The following is a 21460-nucleotide window of genomic DNA, read 5'->3' on the forward strand; positions in this document are numbered from 1 at the left end:
GATGTTTTACGTAGTTTAACCCAGGTAGAACTTTTTTGCCTGAGGGGATCCAGCTCATAGTTTCCGGGTAGAAGTACACTTCGCTCAGGTTGTTTTACGTAGCTTAACCCAGGTAGAACCTTTTCGCCTCGGGGGATCCAGTCAATAGTTCCGTGTAGAAGTACTCTTCGCTCAGGATATTTTACGTAGCTTAACTCAGGTAGAACCATTTCACCTAGGGGGATCCAGCTCATAGTTCCGGGTAGAAGTACTCTTCGCTCAGGATGTTTTACGTAGCTTAACTCAGGTAGAACCATTTCGCCTAGGGGATCTAGCTCATAGTTCTGGGTAGAAGTACTCTCCGCTCAGGTTACTTTTCGTAGCTTAACTCAGGTAGAACCATTTCGCCTAGGGGGATCCAGCTCATAGTTCCGGGTAGAAGTACTCTTCGCCCAAGCTGTTTTACGTAGCTTAACCCAGGTAGAACCTTTTCGCCTAGGGGGATCCAGCTCATATTTCCGGGTAGAAGTACTCTTCGCCCAGGTTGTTTTTCGTAGCGTAACACAGGTAGAACATTTTCGCCTAGGGGGATCCAGCTCATACTTTTGGGGTAGAAGTACTCTTCGCCTAGGCTTATTTTTGTAGATTAACCCAGGTAGAACCTTTTCGCCTAGGGGAATCCAACTCTTAGTTCTGGGTAGAAGTACTCTTCGCTCAGGATATTTTACATAGCTTAACCCAGGTAGAACCTTTTTGCCTAGGGGGATCCAGGTTATAGTTCCGGGTAGAAGTACTCTTCTCCCAGGTTTGCTTAATTTGGTTTAATCCGGGTAGAAGTACTCTTTGTCCAGTCTTGTTTTTCATAGTTTAACCCAGGTAGAACTTTTTCGCCAAGGGGATTCAACATTCTTTTTCCCAGTAATATAAGGTGTCAACCCTTGGTTACATTTCCTTATCAGTAATACAGGGCACCAACCCCTGGTTACATTTTCTTTTCAGTAATACAAGGCACCAACCCCTGGTTACATTTCCTTTTCAGTATAGGGTACACCAATCCCTGATCTCCTTACCAGTATAGGCTACACCAATCCCTAGTTGTGTTCTCCAACATAGGGTACACCACTCCCTAGTTAATTTGATTTTAAATGTAGGATACACCACTCCCTGGTATCATTGCCAATATAGGGTATCCCATTACCTTGCCACATTTTCCCAACATAAGGTACACTAATACTTAGTTGAGACATTCTTCTGGGATCGTGACCTTTTCAGGGTACACTATTCCTTTTCTTTTATTTCTTTCAATAAAGAAGTAGTTTAGAATTTTGTTACAATAACTCACAAAATTTTCCTAGTGAAAACTGGGGTAGCAAAATTTCATTCGTTTGTTTGTTGTGATGTCTGAGCAGGTTTTACCTCGAGGCACATGGTTCGAGATGAACAAAAGAAGAAGTCTCAATCCAGAATAAAGAAAAGAAAAGGAAAAGAAGTGAATCCAAATGCAGAAGCAGATAGAAAGGAATATCGATTGCTCAAGACACGACTGAAGTTACGAGCTTCACATTTTCCGTTTTGCTCAGAAGAAGCCGTAGAAGAATGAACTAGCACCTACAGCTAGCAAGTATCAAGGTTCAGATCAGAGTTTGCATGAACAACCGGTCAAGTTTCAAGATCAAGCTTCAAAAGACTTATAGATAGGAATCTTGTAACTCATAGTTGATAGGCTTGTTTAGTTTCTTTCAATTTTGATGTAATAGCAAGACCACAGCCTCGACGGAACCTCACTCGACTCTCCAACTGATCATTCCATCACTTTCCTTGAACTATACGCGACCTGATTCCCTTATAACCCGGGATATGTAGGCACTCTAAAATCAGGACTCGGTTACACCTTTTTCTTTTATTTTTTTCCTCTTTTGAATAACGATATGGTCAAAACTTAGTCATACGGCTCACTTTATCTTTGCCTGAAAACTTTTAATGTTTCCTAGGAAAGAGGGGCATGCTGTGAGCACCTAATTTTGACCGTGCTTGAATATTTTCCGCTTCCCAGGCGTGTCCCCACTCAACTTTTCTTTGTCCTCCATGCTTGTACCCCATGTTTGTCCCCCCCATACTTTGCTCCCTACTCTACTCTTCATTGTTCTCCACTCTTTGTCCCCCATGCTTGTCTCCTATCACAAATTTCATACCCTATTTTCAGCCATTAAAACACACACATAAAACACCAAAAAAAGGGGACCGGGGGACGACTCTCTTCTTGAAACCTAGCCGTTTCCACCTTTCTCCAACGCCTCCCTCACCAAACCGGCAGCAACCACCACCATGGACGCCGCTTAAAGCTCCAAAATTAGTCCACAACAGCCCCAGTAGCTTCCTAAAAACCACCAACAAAACAGTCTGCTTCCAACATTAAAAAGAGGGGAAAACTCCCATCTTCATTAACCACCGAAACCTGCCGGGAAACTCCATGAAAGAGCTTTGAAACTCCATGAAAATCAGTAGAACATAGCTTCCATTCCTCCACCAAAAATGGCCTTCAAGACATCCTCAAAATCATCCCGAAAACCTTCCCAAAACGCAGCAAAATCTGCCACCTTTTAGCTCCTAAAACTAGTTGCTTTCCTCCACTTAAAACTACCCCGACACACTGCTGAAATACCAACGAAACTCTAGCAAAACTTCACCCAAAAGCCCCATTAAAAAGCTCAACCAAATAGCACCAAGTTTCCTCCATGAAACTCACTAAAAACTCCATTGAAACCAGCCAACTAAAGCTCCAAAAACGCAGCTCGAAAAGGGACAAAAATAGTCTCAAAACCGACCCGAAACAGTCCCGAAATCACTGCGTTTCAGTTATAAGGAAAGTGCCTAGTTTGTTTTCTTTTCATTTCGGGTTTTTGACGAGTTTCTTGGCTTCCAAAGAAGTTGTTATGAGGTCTGTTTGAAACATTGAGGTTCTCTGGTTGGTGCATCCTGTCCGCTATGTTTGAGTTTCAAATTACCAAATCAAAGCTCAAATTCGAGCTAAGGTCCGATCTCTGCCTGTTGTTATTTCATTAGCTTTGAATGTCATCTTCTTGCCTCTGTTCTATTGTGATTGTTTTATTGAAACTTATGTTGGATTTCATTTATTTTTTATGTTTTTGATTGAACGTAGAAAGGCATTATTTTGATTCCTTTGAGATATAAGAACATAGAGTCGTTTGATTCCTTTAATCTAAAACTTAATCGTGCTATGATTGGTACTTGTTGGTAAAATTTCATGTAAATTGTGTACTGTGTGATATCATTGATTTCATGCTTAATTTTAAATTGTTTAGCATTTTTCTATTGTTAAACTCTTTGATTGCCGATCAATTTGAACAAGCATAAATTTGGGATTTAGCCAAATGGGCCTTCATATTTCTACTTCAAATGATTGGGCAATTGGGCCAATTTTTATTTAATAAAGCTAGTCTGCATGTTAAAATTAGTAGATATCAAAATAACTCAAAAGATAGAATAATTGTAAATATATCTAAAGGTGAATAATTTATCAATACTCTAAATAGCTAAAATATTCCTTGGCCTCCAACAGTTCCACATCCATAATTTTAAGCCTCACAATAAATCTCAAAGTAGCTTAGGTGACTCAAATCGCTAGTATGCTTTAGACACTCTAATTAATCGAATCATCGTGATTATGTATGCGTTCGCGTGACATAATTATGATCCCAAAAAAATAAATCAAGGTATGTGTTCGCGCAACTTTGGACAAAATAATCTTAACAATAATAAAGTACTATTAGTTGTGTACACGTACTCGTGACATGATTTTGGCACAATAAACAAAACGGATTCACACACGCGATTCGTTTCAAAGATAATTTTATATTTTAATAATAAAAGCGGACATACATGGAAACCAATAAATTACAATTTGTCCAAAATTAATTCAAGCCAATTTTAGTCAATAAAAGTGACTGTGCTAGAACCACGGGATTCGGGAAATGCCTTACACCTTCTCCCCAGTCAACAGAATTCCTTACCCGGACTATGTTTTCGCAGACCAACATGAATAGAGTCAATCATCCTTTGAATAGAGATTCAAATAAAAGGTGACTTGGAACACCCAAAAAAACCAATGCCAAGTGGCGACTCTGTAAATAAAATAATCCCTATTCAAGTTTGTCACTTTAATTGGAGAAACTCTTTAACCCACCATCCATAACACACATTATCTTTTGGGGGTAGAAAAGGGGTGTGACAGCTCCGAGTTTCACCTTTTACCAACAAAAAAATATGGCAATCAAATTAGACTTATTGGACTATTTACCGCTCATATTACTTTTAAATAATTTGATAATGTAAAATATTCTAGATATTCGTTTATAGGGACTAGGGAGTAAAGATATGACCATACAATTGGGGCGATAGATGAGCTAGGGTGATCGAATATCAGCGAATGTTAGTAGTATTCCACCCGTTTCAATTTACGTGAAGAGTTTAATTTTGCACTGAGTGGTTTTTAAAAAAAAAAGATTTTTTTTGACATTTATGACCTTAAAAGGGTAAAAACTTTTCGTGAGGCCTTCACTTTTATGATTACTAGCCTTAGAGTATGCGCTTTGCGCGTGTAACCTGTCTCAATGAATTATATGCTTTTTATAGTAAAAAATATATTTAAGTTACAAAAATAAAAGTTTACAAAAAATAGAATTCTTGAAAATAATAATTGTTGATCCTATTTAGTCAATTACCCAAGAATGAAGAAATTCTGCCCCATAGAAGTTCTCAATCCAGCATCTCAATTACTCTGTTCAACTTAATATTTCTCCCAGTTTTATAATTTTATTACTTCAATTTCACAAATTATCATGTTTTCTTTTTAATTTCAACAAGAACATATAACCTTATTGGAGATTTAAAAGTTAATTAAAAATAATTAGAAAGTTATATATTCTCAAGCTCGTTCAAAAAGACATAAATTAACTGACATAAGAGGTCTATTCAATTTTATTTTTCTTAATCGATAAAAAATATTGTAGATTTTATTCCAACAGATTAAAAAAACTCAATATCGCAAAATAGCATCCATAATCTACTCTTTTTTTCTTTCTAGAGAGCTTTCTTTCTCCATCCATAACCATGCATCTAGATTCTACATCTAAATATATCAAATGTTATCTTTTGTATTTATCGAGTTTTATGGACAAGCAAATGTTGTCTTTTATCTGCTCCTGATTGCCATCGCTCGATCACTTTTTTTTCTACTAAGTGATTGCTTAGGGACCTTAACGTACGATTTGGGTTATTTTTCTCTCAAATTTGGACCTTAAAACTCAAAAACATTATCTGTATGAACGATCTAGGCATGTATTCGGAGTTTCCTTAGGGTTGGTAAGGCGAAAGGAGGCTACCCTATTGTCTATAGCCGTGCATTTGTCCTTCATGCTAGATAGCATAATATGAAAAATAATTTTCAATGTATCTTCTAATAATTGCTTATAGCTTTTTACACATTAAACCAAAATGAATATAAAAATATATAGATCGACTCATGAAAGTAGAAGATAATAAAATTTATTGTATATATTCATGTTCGTATAATGAACAACAAAAATAAAGAAATACAATAGAATAACACTACATTCTTTATATTAGTTTTAGCTAAATAGTAAATGGAATAGAAAAGGATATAGAGACTTTTTATTCAAGTAACTCAGTATAGGACCATAGGTGTATAAATTGTTTATGCACAACCAAACAAAAAAAAAGAGTTATAGACAGATTTTTCTAGAATTTAAATATATTATGAAAGAACTTTCATGTTCAACGTCATAATTTTAAAAGGAGTTGATGAAAAATATATAATATAAAATATGGGACTTTAATATTATCAATATGAAATTTAAGAGGTGCAAAAATAATTCCCCCAAAAGCAAAAATAAGACGTAAGATATGTGTTAATATCTCTGTCCGTATACTCTTTTTTATTTGTGGTTGGAGAATATTGGGGCATATGCATGTTATTATTATAGTTTTATTTATAGAAAAAAGAAGAAGTAAGATATTAACAATTTAAAATAAGAAAAAAATATATATAAGGAAAAGAATTTATTGATTTTAAAGTCCTAATTATTAGGACTTTTTACCTAGTTTAATAAGAAAATATTTAATAACCTAAAATTTTAGTTAATTTTAAAGTGTTATATATTAGGAAAGTTAATAAAATTATAACTTTGTGTAATGTGAAATCTTTTTCTAAAGGGTAAAAAAGGCGAATGACATTTCGCTAAGGGCATTCGTACTTTTAATATAATATAGATATATATAAAAGCTTCTAGTTAAAAGTAAATATTTAAAATTAAATTATTATTTTTATTAGATAAATTAATAAGAAAAGTATGTCTAACATTGTATATGTGCATTGGTGCCATCATGCAATCAGCAAGAATTGGCTCACAACTCGCCACGTCTTTGGGTTCTCTTTGTGTTGTTACTAATCTGTTTTGCTCATAAGCGGATGTAGTGTACTAGCTACGGGTTCAACTGAACTCATAACTTTCGACGCGGAGTAAAAATTTATATGTAGATATGAACCCATAACTTTAAAAATATAATGGGTTCAATATTAAAAATCTTAAAATTGAACCCATAGAATTTAAATCCTGGATTCGCCTCTGGCTTTGCTGATGGATTATTGGTGGAATGGTAGGTTTTCATGTACAAATGACAATGATCCAAAGAATCAGACTACAGATTTCGGTAGTCCTTTAAAAGATTTTGCCCCTCGCTGTATATTTATCTACTTCACACGTGTGAGAAACTCAAATTTTTAGATATTAGATATTTGGTCAATTGCATACTAGTATTTGTTTTTGGGTCAATTGCATACTAAGTACTATAGTCTATACGACAATCACCCTCAACAACCCCTAGATCCGCTTGATCAAGACAGGTAACTGAACAAGTAATTAATTGGTTTTAAATCTAACTGTTTGATGGCGTTTCTTCCTTTTGGTGATCATGTTATACTACTTACTTTGTATTTGAGGATTATTTCTATGCAATGGAGCAATAAGTTTAAATGAAGGGATTAATTTAATCAGCAATCCTCATGTCGTCACAAAAAGACTTGGCGACTACTTTTCTACTTTTTGTAGCTTAACTTTCTTGTAGTGAGATCTTGAATTTCTTTTTTATTTTTCCTTGCTAATCGTACTGTATATCTTCAAGTTTTTTATTTCTAAAATAAAGTAGACGTACGTTACTCAAGTAAAATCACTTATTCAAAATATTTACTTATCACGATTCAAAATCCAATCATGTCGTGATGACGCCTATCTCAATACTAGGCTAGCCGACAATCTCAATAAATCACAATTTTTTTTAAGTTTGAAAACATAATATTTGAATTTTCATAAAAAATCTTACAAATTACTGACAAAAAATACATTCCCAAAACCCGGTATCACTGAGTACATGAGCATCTAAATTATAACAAAGTCTGACTGATAAAATACTGTCTGAAAATATAAAACAATACAATAACTGAAAGGAAGAGAATCAAGGTCAGCGGACGCCAAGCAGCTACCTTGATAGTCTCCAACTAGTAACACTCTAAGATCTAACAGTCGTCGTATCTGGAAGCACCTGGATCTGCACACGAGGTGCATGGTGTAGTATAAGTACAACCAACCCAGCAAGTAACAATACTAAATAAAGAACTGAAAGTAGTGACGAGCTTCTAAGCTAAGTTTAATTATAGTAATTTCCAACATAAGAAAGTAGGCATGCTTGCAAGTTTAACAATTAAGGCCCAAACAGTAATTTCATATCAAGTTTAACTGAAACAGAAGATAATATCTCTCAGAATTTTTCTAAAATAGGGATATATATGACAATTGTAGTACAACGATAATGAAATCAATGCATCCTCTTAGAGCAACAGTCACTCAGTCCTTCAACTCGCTCATCACTCACACTTAGTAGGTACCTGCACTCACTGGGGGTGTACAGACTCCGGAGGGGCTCCTTCAGCCCAAGCGCTATAATCCGCACGGATAACTCACGTGCTATAGTATAGTATCTGGATCCGCACGGACAACTCACGTGATATAGTATAATATCTGGATCCGCACAGACAACTCACGTGCTGCACGGATAACTCACGTGCTGCACGGACAACTCACGTGATGCACGGACAACTAATGTGCTATAGTATAATATCTCACAATCAGGCCCTTGGCCTCACTCAGTCATAAATCTCTCCAGTCTCTCGGGCTCTTAGTAATAATGAAAATCATCCCCAACAGAAATGATATAATGTATCAACAAGAAATAATATAGACTGAGATAAAATAAACAAGTAAATTGTGACTCAGTACAAAACAATAATTTAGCAGATAATTCAACATGTACATATAACACCCCGAAAAATTTCGAAGTACTTAAGTGCATTAAGAAAGTTGATGTGCGCTAACTATATTATTTTATGTGCAGACGAAGATTATTAATATGATAGATATCAATTGGATATGATAATAAGTGTACGGGGTATATTATAAGTGATGTGGGGTCTAAGGAGAGCCCTAAATCCAAGTCAAGTTGAAAATTTCATGATAGACTAAAGTTTCAAATGGGTACGCACAAGACCAAACATATACGGACTTATGTGATGATATACCTATCAAATGAAATATCTTCGAGTATAATTTCTAACGTTTCAAACTGTTCGTCATTTGGACACTTCCACAAGAAGTTATGACTAAATTACCAAAGGCTGGCAGAATGCGATTCTGCGGCTAATTCTGCGACTACAAAACCATTATGCGATCGCAGAAGTGGTTATGCGACCGCAAAGCTGGTCGCAGACCTGTCCAGTGAAGCCTATTTCTGGGCATCAGTTTTGTGGTGCATTGTGCGACCCACATACCAATTGTGTGGTCTATTATGCGACCGCATACCTGAGTTCAGAGGGTTAATTTTTCTATTTTCATAACCCGACCCCATTTTGATAAATAGCCTTTGGAGCTTATTTTGGGGTATTTTCTGAGGGTTTTAGAGAGGTAAGAGCATTTTAGAGAGATAATGAGGGAACCTAACATTCTAATCATCTAATCTTGCACCAATCTTTAAGAATCAAGGAATCCAATCACAAGATCTTCATCTAAGAGGTAAGATTCAAACCCCTAGTCTTTAATTTCGAGGTTGGGGTAAAAGATGGGTGATTGGGAGTATGATTCTTGGGTGTAAGAGTATTATGCATATATGATTGTACCAATAAGATTTGTGGGAAGATTGTTGAGCTCAAATAAGTAAGGGTTGGGTTGTGGAGTAAAGAAAATCTTGTAGAAGAACCTTGTAACCAAATTTGCACACCTAGTGTTTGATAAAATGCTCAAATGAGCTGAAACCATGAATATCTTCCTGATTATGATTCACTTTTGTTATGTTTTTTAAGTAGATTGAAGTTGCTAGGATTTTCGAAACCTCGTAGTAATGTAAGGAAGGCTCAAGAAAGATTGGAGCCGTCCGGAGGTCAATTCACGCGAGAAAACTATTTTGGAATATCGGCCTAACTTAAAAAAGGTAAGTATCTTACCTAACCTTGAGTGAGGTAATTACCCCTTAGGCATTGAGTCTTATGTGAAAATTGTATAATTGAAAATCATGTATGCGAGGTGACGAGTACGTACTTGGTTATGTGCAAATTATATCGGTTGAAATTCGTAGACGCCCTCATATATTAAATTGGAAAATTGTTGAAACTTAGTAAATCCTTGATTTGTCATGTCGCATTCCTTGTTTGTCGAGTTTGTATTTTATATGATAATTTAGTTTGATTGCCACTTGGATTTTTATGTGAATTCTGTGTGTTTGTTGATTTGATATTTCTTGGAAATAATCACATTATAGATTTTTCATCTGCAAATAATTAATTAAATAAGTTTAAATTGAGGCGTATATATATATATATTTATCTAAAATTTGGATTAAAGAAGGCGTTGTCCCTACGATGCCAACCGAGATTCGCAGTTTTTTGGGCTTAGCAGGGTATTACAGGAAGTACGTGGAGGGGTTCTCTACTCTTGCCTCTCCGTTGACTAAATTGACTCAGAAAGTAATTAAGTTTCAATGGTTAGATGCTTGTGAAAGGAGCTTCCAATAGTTGAAATTGAGATTGACTATGACACCAGCGTTGACCCTGCTAGAGGGTACATATGGGTTTGTGGTATATTGCGATGCTTCAAGGATCGGGCTTGGGTGTGTTTTAATGCAACACGGCAAGGTTATAACTTATGCTTCTAGGTAACTTAAGAATCATGAAAAGAACTATCCAACACATGACTTAGAACTTGTGGTGATGGTTTTTGCATTGAAGATTTGGCGTCATTATTTGTATAGGGTCCACGTGGATGTATTCACGGACCACAATATCCTTCAATATATTTTTCAAACAGAAGGAGCTAAATCTGAGGCAGAGAAGATGGCTTGAGTTACTCAAGGATTATGACATCGATATCCTATATCACCCGGGGAAAGCCAATGTGGTGGCGAATGCTCTTAGCTGGAAATCTATGGGTAGTTTGGCTCACTTGGAGGCATGTCAGAGGCCGTTGGCCAGGGAGGTTCACCAATTAGCTAGTTTGGGAGTTTGTCTTGCGAACTCTAGTAAAGGAGGGGTAATTGTGTAAAATAGGACTGAATCATTGCTTGTCGTGGAAGTCAAAGAGAAGCAATACGACGATCCATTGTTGGTACAACTGAAGGAGGGGATTCATAAACATAAAACTATGGATTTTACTCTTGGCATGGATGATGATACACTAAGGTACCAAGGACGGTTGTGTGTTCCAAATGTAGATGGTCTCCGGGAAAGAATCATGACCGAGGCTCACACTTCTAGGTATTCCGTGCACCCAGGTTCTACAAATATGTATCATGATCTCAAGAAAGTATATTGGTGGAATGACATGAAAAGGAATATGGTGGACTTTGTGGCAAGATGTCCGAATTATCAGCAAGTAAAGGCCGAACACCAATGACATGGTGGGTTGGCACAGAACATAGAAATTCTAATGTGAAAGTGGGAAATGATTAATATGAATTTTGTGGTAGGATTACCGCGAACTCCGCGCAAGTTTGACTCAATTTGAGTGATTGTGGATCGACTCACGAAATCAACACACTTCTTGCTAGTTAAATCTACTTACACAGCGGAACAATATGCTCAGTTGTATATTAAGGAAATAGTCATGCTGCATGGCAATCCAGTTTCTATCATTTCCGATCGAGGAGCTCAGTTCAGGGTCAATTTTTTGAAGAAATTTCATCAAGGTTTGGGTACTCAGGTGAATCTTAGTACAACCTTCCATCCACAGACCGACGGGCAGGCAGAGCGGACTATTCAAACGCTTGAGGATATGTTACGTGCTTGTGTTCTTGACTTCAAGGGTAGCTGGGATGATCATTTTCCACTCATAGGATTTGCTTACAACAACAACTTCCATGCTAGTATTCAGATGGCACCATTTGAGGCATTATATGGTAGGATATGTAGATCTTTCATTGGGTGGTTTGAGATTGGGGAGGTTGAGCTGATAGGACTAGACCTTGTGCATCAGGCTATGGAAAAGGTTAAAATCAAGGAGTGGTTGAAAACTGCTCAAAGTCATCAAAAATCCTATTTAGATGTTCGTCGCAGAGACTTAGAGTTCAAAGAAGATGATTGGGTATTCTTGAAGGTTTCCCCCATGAAGGGTGTAATACGGTTTGGAAGGAAAGGTAAATTGAGTCCGAGGTATGTCGAGCAGTAGAAAATCATTCAGAGGATTGGTCAGGTAGCGTACAAGCTTGAGCTACCACTCGAGATGTCATTAGTACACCCAGTATTCCATGTGTCTATATTGAAGAATGTAATTGGAGATCTGTCAGCTATTGTGAGGGTTGAGACCATTGAAGTTAATGAAGAACTGTCATATGAAGAAATTCCAGTTTTTATTATTGATCGGCAAGTTCGAAAGTTGAGAAATAAAGAGATTGCATCCATGAAAGTGCTATGGCGAAACCAGCAGGTTGAAGAGGCTACTTGGGAAGCCGAGGAAGAAATAAAGAAAAAGTATCCTTATTTGTTTGAATAGCCATGTATTTATAAAGTTGTAATTTATTAAAATTCTAAGAGTTACTTTCCATGAACTATGTATCATTTGTACAGTTGATGTTTAAGGATGTTCCTTTCCTGGTAATATATTGCTTGTGAGGCCACAATTGGCATTGTTATGAGTTATGTTACGTCATTGGTTTATGTATATGTTTTAAGGATGTGTTTCTGGGGCTCTCTGATTGGTGGATAGGCCTAGTTACAAGGGAAACTCTGGCGAAATTTTTGAAAATTTAGGGAGTTAGTCAAATTTGGGGCTGCTGGTGTGTGGTATGAAAACTGAGTTGCATAAGATGTTAATAGTGAAACTTGACCCTCATTCGAGGATGAATGATCTTAAGTGGGGGAGGATGTAAGTCCCTGTGAAATTTATCCTAAAAACCGGGTTTCGTGATCTTAACCAAATTTGCACACCTAGTGTTTGATAAAATACTCAAATGAGCTGAAACGATGAATATCTTCCTAATTATGGTTCACTTTTGTTATGTTTCTAAATAGATTGAAGTTACTAGGATCTTCGGAACCTCCTAGTAATGTAAGGAAGGCTCAAGAAAGATTGGAGCCGTCCCGAGGTCAATTCACGTGAGAAAGCTATTTTGGAATATCATCCTAACTTCAAAAAGGTAAGTATCTTGCCTAACTTTGAGTGGGGGAATTACCCCTTAGGCATTGAGTCTTATGTGGAAATTGTGTAATTGAAAACCATGTACGCAAGGTGACGAGTACGTACTTGGTTAGATGTGCAAATTATATCGGTTGAAATTCGTAAACGCCCTTATGTATTAAATTGGAAAATCATTGGAACTTAGTAAATCCTTAATTTGTCATGCCTCATTCCTTGTTTGTCGAGTTTGTATTTTATATGATAATTTGGCGTGATTGCCACTTGAATTTTTATATGAATTCCGTGTGTTTGTTGATTTGATATTTCTTTAAAATAATCACATTATGGATTTTTCATCTGAAAATAATTAATTAAATAAGTTTAAATTGAGGCATTTATATATTTATCTAAAATTTAGATTAAATACATTGTGTTGAGCCGTGGACTATCTTTTGTGAAATTAATTGACTTTATTGTACCTTTGTAATGGTTGTGGCCTACGGAAAATTTGTAAATACGAGTTGATGATGTTGTGCTGTTATGATAATATTATGTGTGAATTGTTGTGTGATTTGGGTAACTGTTAAGCAATGTATAAGGGTGGCATTCCATTGTTAATATTATGTTTGAGGGTGGCATTTCACTGTTGTTATGTGTGTTGGGAAATTATCTGGGCGGAGTGATAAGGGATGCTATTAAATAGAGCGATAAGGGAGGTTACTATAGGAGAGATAAGGGTGGCTATATGAGCGATAAGGGTGGCTATTGATATTGTCAGGGCGGAGGGATAAGGGAGGCTATTATAGGAGTGATAAGGGTGGCTATAGGAGAGATAATGGTGGCTCTTGTCAGGGATGATATGTGATGATATGGGGTTATTATGTTGATGATTTTTATATGATGATGTGGGATTATGGTGTTGGTGATTTTTGTGTAATGTTGTGATTCTCCTTGTGTTTATTATTATAACTTGTGCAACTTGTCCTGTTATTTCGGTAACTTGATTATAGTCTAATCCATGTTGAAATTGTGAGCCTGCGGCTATTTTCAAGCGGATTATGTTATTGGAACGTGATTTATCCGTGCAGATGTGATATGAAATGTGGGCACGAGGTGCCGCAGAAATATGATGATTATGATATTGGCACGTGAACTTTCCGTGCAGTTGTGATATGAGATATGGGCACGAGGTGCATGAGTAAATAATAATTATATTATTGGCACGTGAGTTGTCCATGCAGTTATGATAGAAATATGTGCACGAGGTGCCGTGAAAATGTGAGTCGAGACTCGTGTTACGAAAATATGAAAGTGGGATGAGACCCGTATTTTATGATTATGAAATGCGGTGTTACAGAGTGACTTTTATTTGAAAGAAGTATATCCGAAAGACATTTATTTGAAAGAAGTATATTCGAAAGATATTTATTTGAAAGAAGTATATTCGAAAGATATTTTTTGAAAGAAATATATTTGAAGGTATTTATTCGAAAGAATTATATGTGAAAGATTTATATTTGAAGGACATGTTTAATTGGTTGTACTTGTGTTCCTTATTCGTTTGAGTAATAATTATGGTGTTCTTGTTGCCTTGTTGTTTATATCCTTGGTTGATTTTGTTGCTATTATTGCTAGTTGTTTTTCTCGTACCATTGTATACTGCTATATTGCACAGGTTATTTGACTAGTGAGTGTCTTGACTGTACCTCGTCACTACTCCACTGAGGTTAGACTTGATACTTACTGGGTACCGACCGTGGTGTACTCATACTATACTTCTGCACATTTTTGCGCAGAGCTAGATATTGGAGATATCAGACTTGGGCAGAGTTAGTGGGTTGATCGCAAAGATTCAAGGTAGAGCTGCTTGGCCATCGCAGTCCCTTGGAGTCTTTTCATTTTTTTGTTAGTTAATTATTATTCGAACAATATTGTATATTCCATCCTTGAGATCATTTCATATATCCAGTTAGAGTTTGTGACTCATTATTACCAGTCTTGGGAGTTTGTTTGAATATTTTCGTTGTTGGTTTTGACACTTGTATTAAATTATGTGTTTAAAAAAAGGCTTGAATTGTTGTTATAGTTGGCTTACCTAGTCTTAGAGACTAAGTGCCATCACGACGCCTGTGGTGGGATTTTGGGTCATGACACTACACAACCTATGGGTCCCTACAGTGCTAACACATAATCTGAACATGATTCGTGGTTCAATTTCTCTACTACGTGGAGAATATACAGATAACAACAGATTATTCAATCACACAGTTTCATGGAATTTGACCAAGTCACAATTCCTAAGGTGCACGCCCACATGCCCGTGTAACGACCCGACCGGTCGTTTTGAGTATTATAATCCCATTTCCCCATTTACTGCTCAAGTTATGCTTTACAGTTGTTTTATGACTTACCATGCTAGTTGGTTCGGGTCCGGAAGGATTTCAGAGTGAAATGAGACACTTAGCCTTATAATTGAAAACTTAAGATTGGAAAAGTTGACCAAATATTGACTTATGTGTAAACGACCTCGGAATTTAATTCTGATGATTCCAATAACTCCGTATGGTGATTTTGGACTTAGGAGCATGTCCGGAAAATTATTTGGAGGGCCGTAGTGGAATTAAGCTTGAAATGGCGAAAGTCGAATTTTTGGAAAGTTTGACCAAGAGGTTGACTTTTTGATATCAGGGTCGTAATCCGATTCTGAAAATTTTAATAGGTCCTTATGTCATTTATGACTTGTGTGCAAAATTTGAGGTCAATCGGACTTAATTTGATAGGTTCTGGCGTCGTTAGTGGAAACTTGAAATTTTAAAGTTCATTAGGCTTGAATTGGGGTATGATTCGTGGTTTTAGCGTTGTTTGAGGTAATTTGAGGGTTCGACTAAGTTCGTAAGGTGTTTTAAGACTTGATGATATATTTGGTTGACTTTCCGGGGGCCTCGGGTGAGTTTCGGAGGGTTAATGAATCGAATTATTTGTGGCTAGATTCGAGGCTTTTGGAGGCCAATTCACGAGGCAAAGACTTAGCGGAATAAGAATTTCACGGTTTGATGTAAGTAACTGTTTTAAATCTGGTCCTGAGGGTACGAAACCCCTGATTTTTATGTCATGTGATTATTTTGGAGGTGACGCACATGCTAGGTGACGAGCGTGTGGGCATGCACTGAGGGGATTGTGACTTGGTCCGTCCCGTGAAACTGTAAAGTTAAATAACTTGTTGTTAGCTATATTCTCTCTATGTGTTAAAGAAATTTGACTGTAAATCATGCTTAGGCTATGTGATAGTACTGTTGGGACCCGCAGAGGTCGCATACTTGTTGAATTATTTGCTAATTGCTGTCTTGTACCCAATCATGATTTTTCTTGCGTATCATACCTCAGTCTTTCTTGATTTTTATTGATACACTATGTTATCTTTGTTTGCTGACCTTTGTGATTTCCGAGAGCCCGAGAGACTAGAGAGGTTGATGACTGAGAGAGGCCTAAAGCCTATCGGGGAGGTATGGATATTATAGCACGTGAGTTGTCCGTGCATGATATTATAGCACGTGAGTTATCTGTGCAATACGTGAGTTGTCCGTACGGATTATAGCACTTGGGCTGTAAGAGCCCCTCCGGAGTATATACACCCCCAGTGAGCGCGGGTACCCATTGAGTGTGAGTGCTGAGGGCTGAGAGCCGAGTGGTTGAGCTGTTGTGACAAGTTGAGTGATTGTTGCTTTGAGAGGCTGTACTTGATTTTCATTTGTTGTTGCACTTAGTTGTTATGTGTCATTGTTGTGAAATTTTCTGAAAGATTTTATATCCGAAATACATGAACTTGAACTGTATAAAATTGATTTGACTTAAACTGCTGGATTTGAAAGTATGTCTACTCTCTGTTGGAATTACTGAAAATGAACTGTAACTTTGTAGCTCGTTACTATCTTCAGTTCATTATTTATTATTGTTACTTACTGAGTTGGTTGTACTCATACTACACCCTGCACTTCGTGTGCAGATCCAGGTGTTCCCGGATATAGCGGGTGTTAATTCTTTCACACAGCTGATTTTTCGGAGATTCTGAGGTAGCTGCCATGTTTCGCAGACCTTGCCTCTCCTTCCCTATCTTCTTAGTTACTGTATTTGGTCCCAAACTATTATGGACAGTATTTTTCAAATTTGTATTCATATTAGATGCTCATGTACTCAGTGACACCGATTTTTGGGAGTGTGTATATATGTATTTGTGAATTTTCTTCCGTTGAATTTAATCATTATATTTTTAAACTTAAAAGATATGGGAGTTTATTGACATTGTCGGCTTGCCTAGTATTGAGATATGCGCCATCACGACGGGTGAGATTTTTGGGTCGTGACAAGTTGGTATCAGAGCCTAGGTTACATTGGTCTCACGAGTCATGAGCAGGTTTCGTAGAGTCTTGCGGATCGGTACGGAGACGTATGTACTTATCTGCGAGAGGCTGCAGAACCCTTAGGAAAATTGCACTTTCTTGTATTCTGTCGTGCGAATTTGCTGATTCCCAAAACTATATTTCTGTTATCCTATTCTCTCACAGATGGTGAGGATACGTACTAGCGGATCGGACGGCCAGCCACCAGTGCCACCAGTGCCACCAGTTAGGGTCGCGAGAGGCCGAGGCCATGGTAGAGGCCGGGGCCGAGGTAGAGGTCGAGGTATAGCTCGTGCAGTAGTTGTAGTAGCACCTGTAGTACCACCAGTTGCTCTATCTCAGGAATAGATTTCGGATACAGTTAAACCCCACATCCGTAGCTCGAAAGCCGGAACCGATCCCGGATCTTAGACAATGGGTCGAAAGTCTGGTGTTGCAGAGACCGTACTCCGAGCGTGCTTGGGTCGAATTATCAAAGGGTTGATGAGAGGCCTGCAGTCATGGTAAATATTTTTGTCGATTTGTCTCTTCATCGATTTGTATGGTAAATCTCCCTCTTTCCTTTTGTAGGACTCGGGAAAGATGTAGTCATGAGGCCCCCATCTGGTGGCGAAGAAGCTCCTGTCCTGAAGCAGGTAAAAGAAAGGAAGAGAAAAGACGTATTGGGCTCCCCGAGCTCGAAAAAGAAGAAACGGCTAAGAGATCTCGAAAGCCGAAGGGGGGCTCTGATGTTATGACTTCGGAAGTGGCCCGCCATTTAAGGGACGAGCCCGAAGAAGGAGAGGAGAATTTAGCCTGCGTACGGGCTAATGTTGTGATTCAACAGTCTTCCAATTTGGTGGAAGCAAATCAGGGAACCTTGGACATAATCCTAGAACAAGAAGAAGCCGAGATTATCCCTTCTCGAACTAAGATGATTGAAAGGGACACCGGGGGTGGATCTTCTCGGGCAGTAGAAGATATTTCAAGGGATGAGTTTGGGATAGTTGACATTGGCGGATCCCCTCAGATTTCGGATGCCATGATTCGAGAGGTCGTCATGTTGGAGGATCGGTCCTATGAGGGTATTCAGGAGTCGGTCGATATCCATGGTTTTCTGGAGGGGCTCGAGTCAGGTGCCTCGAAGGAGGTTACCGGTTTTGGTGGAATGTCGGTACCTAAAAAAGCATCGTGGTCGGGTTCTACCGAGCCTTCATCGATTCATAAACTGGTGAACCGATTTTGGTCCCCGAGCATCGATCCCGACCGAAGGCGGAAGATAGTGCTCTCCGTACCTACGGATACCCGAATTTTTTCTTCCCCTGTGGGGATTTCCAGCTACCTACAGTCCTTGGTGACCGAAGAAGATCAATCAGTGATGAATGCGGTGGGGCTCACCTGTCTCTTCAACGAGGCCCAACATGCTTTGATTCGGGTAACTCTGATGACGTTTTCGTTGCTTCTTTTACACATAGAGTTGTAGGTAATTCTAATGTTTCTTCTTTTGTTTGCAGGCTTCGGTGTTGCATCACGAGGCCTTTCTTCGAATATGGGAGGAGCATGATGCCGAGGTTCGAAGCCTCACCGAGAAGAGTGACTCGTACAATCTCCTTAGTGAAAAACTTCGAGCAGATTTGATAGCGGCTCGGGAAGAGCACGAGGAGATGGCTGAGCAGGCATTTCGAATGTTCCGTGATAGTGATGATGAAAAAGAGATAACCACTAATGATCTAATTCTACAGGTTTGGCATAGGATCGAGCAGATTGGACAGCTTAACTCATAGGTAGATGCGCTACTTGCCGAGGCAGAAGAATTTAAAAAGTGTATGGATATCCTTGCCTCAAAAAAGGAAGTCGTCGAAGCTCAGTTGGAGCTGTCTGATGCCCAACTTCGATCTGCAAAAGAAAATGCTTTGGGAATGATCGAAAATATGAAAGAGCTTCAGCATCGGTTGGATTTGGCCACTTCAGATAAAGCAGATTTGGCCAAAGAACTTGAAGCGGCCAAATCTGAGGTGATCGAGGCCAATAAAAGATCCGATGCCAAAGCGGCTCAGTTCATGATCGATGTCGAGGTTAACCAAGCCAAAGCTGAGAGCATGGTCGAACATGCAAAATGGCAAGCTCGGAGAGAGGCTCTCGAGGAGGTCAGAGCTCAGGGCTTCGATATTGGGGCCGAGATTGAAGTCGCCAGGGCGGAGGAGAACAAAGCTCGGAGGTTGGCCTTTCCTGAGGAGGATTCCGATGACTTGGGGAAGTCTGAAGATGAGGACGATGCCGAGAATGCGGCCTCCGATGAAGATTGAGTCATTTAGGGCCTTCGGTCATTTGCTGCATTCTTTTGATATTACTTTCGGTTTTTGTATAAAGAACTTCCTTTTGGCAGAATAGCCGCCTCTGTACAAAAAAATTGTAAATATAAATCTTTCTTCCTTTTGAAGTAAAATAGCCTTTCAAACTAAATAGATAGTTTGAATTTTAATCTCAGTTGCCTTTGGGCCTTGTGGGTAGTCCCCTTTGCTTTATCGGGCTCGAACATCCTTCAGCTTAAATAGTCAAGTGTTCATTTGAATTCGAAGAAATAAGTAGTTTTGCTCGAAATAATGTAGCCCGCAGGCATAATGGTCGTGTGAGTGCTTTCTTGAACTCGAAGTAAAAGTAGCCCGTAAGCTTAGTAGTCGAGTGAATGATTCGAACTCGATGTAATATAGCCCGTAGGCGTAATAGTCGAGTGAGCACTTACTCGAGCTCGAAATAAAAGTAGCCCGCAGGCTTAGTAGTCGAGTGAATGATTCGAACTCGAAATAATGTAGCCCGTAGGCGTAATAGTCAAAGTAGCATGTAGGCTTAATGGTCGAGTGAGTGCTTGCTCGAACTCGAAATAAAAGTAGCTTGTAGGCTTAGCAGTCGAGTGAATGATTCGAACTTGATACAATGTAGCCCGTATGCGTAATAGTCAAAGTAGCATGTAGGCTTAGTAGTCGTGTGAATAATTCGAACTCGAAATAATGTAGCCCGTAGGCGCAATGGTCAAAGTAGCCCGTAGGCTTAATGGTCGAGTGAGTGCTTGCTCGAACTCAAAAAAGTAGCATGTAGGCTTAGCAGTCGAGTGAATGATGCGAACTCGATGCAATATAGCCTGTAGGCGTAATAGTCAAAGTAGCCTGTAGGCTTAGTAGTCGAGTGAATGATTCGAACTCGAAATAATGTAGCCCGTAGGCGTAATGGTCAAAGTAGCCTGTAGGCTTAATGGTCGAGTGAGCGATTGCTCGAACTCGAAATAAAAGTAGCCCGTAGGCTTAGCAGTCGAGTGAATGATTCAAACTCGATGCAATGTAGCCCGTAGTCATAATAGTCGAGTAAGTGCTTGCTCGAACTCGAAATAAAAGTAGCCCGTAGGCTTCATAGTCAAGTGAATGATTCGAACTCAAAATAATATAGCCTGTAGGCGTAATGGTAGAGTGAGCACTTGCTCGAACTCGATCCTGTTTGCATAATAAATCTTGAACATAAAATATCGGTAAAAAAGAGGGCTTTCTTTACAAGTCATTGTACATGTGTTCATGTTTTGCGTCAGGGCTCGGGCCAACTATATAAGCATGGTTCGTTTTGACCATTTGGCTCTTACAACATTTCCTGTTGAGACACTGTTTGTCATGAAATAACGAAGTAACTTCCTTTGCACCGAACTTGATAATTATCACAGATGCGTTCAATGATAAAGCCCCCCAGTATACGAGGTTGATTTTAAATAGGCCTCGGATACTCAGCAGTAGTATCGTTTTCGCTATATAGCTGGTATCGATCTCTGGTCGACTTTTGCTTGGTAGTTCTTTTCGTAACGGACCTAGAAATCAACTGGTCATTTTTGACTCTTATTTTTGGATTGATATCGATTGTGCACATCGGTCCAAGTAATAGATGGGTACTCGATCAGATTTTGCTTCAGCCGTTGTGAAGCCATCGAGCTCCGCTCGTTTAGACCTTGAGTGAAAGCTTGAACAGCCCAATCGTCTATGACTGGTGGCAGATCCATTCGTTCCATTTGAAAACGAGATACGAACTCCCTTAGAATCTCGTTATCCTTTTGTATTACCTTGAACAAGTCCGACTATCTGGTTTCGACCTTTATGGCTCTGGCATGTGCTTTTACGAAGCAATCTGCAAGTATAGCAAAAGAATCAATAGAGTTAGATGGTAAATTATGATACCATACACCATTACCCCCTTTGACAGGGTTTCACCGAATTTTTTCAATAATACAGATTCGATCTCATCATCTTCCAAATCATTGCCCTTGATGGCACGCATGTAAGAAGTGACGTGCTCGTTGGGGTAAGTCGTTCAGTTATA

The sequence above is a fragment of the Nicotiana tabacum genome, chromosome 15 (assembly GCF_000715075.1).
Source record: "Nicotiana tabacum cultivar K326 chromosome 15, ASM71507v2, whole genome shotgun sequence".
NCBI classification, from domain to species: Eukaryota; Viridiplantae; Streptophyta; class Magnoliopsida; order Solanales; family Solanaceae; genus Nicotiana; species Nicotiana tabacum.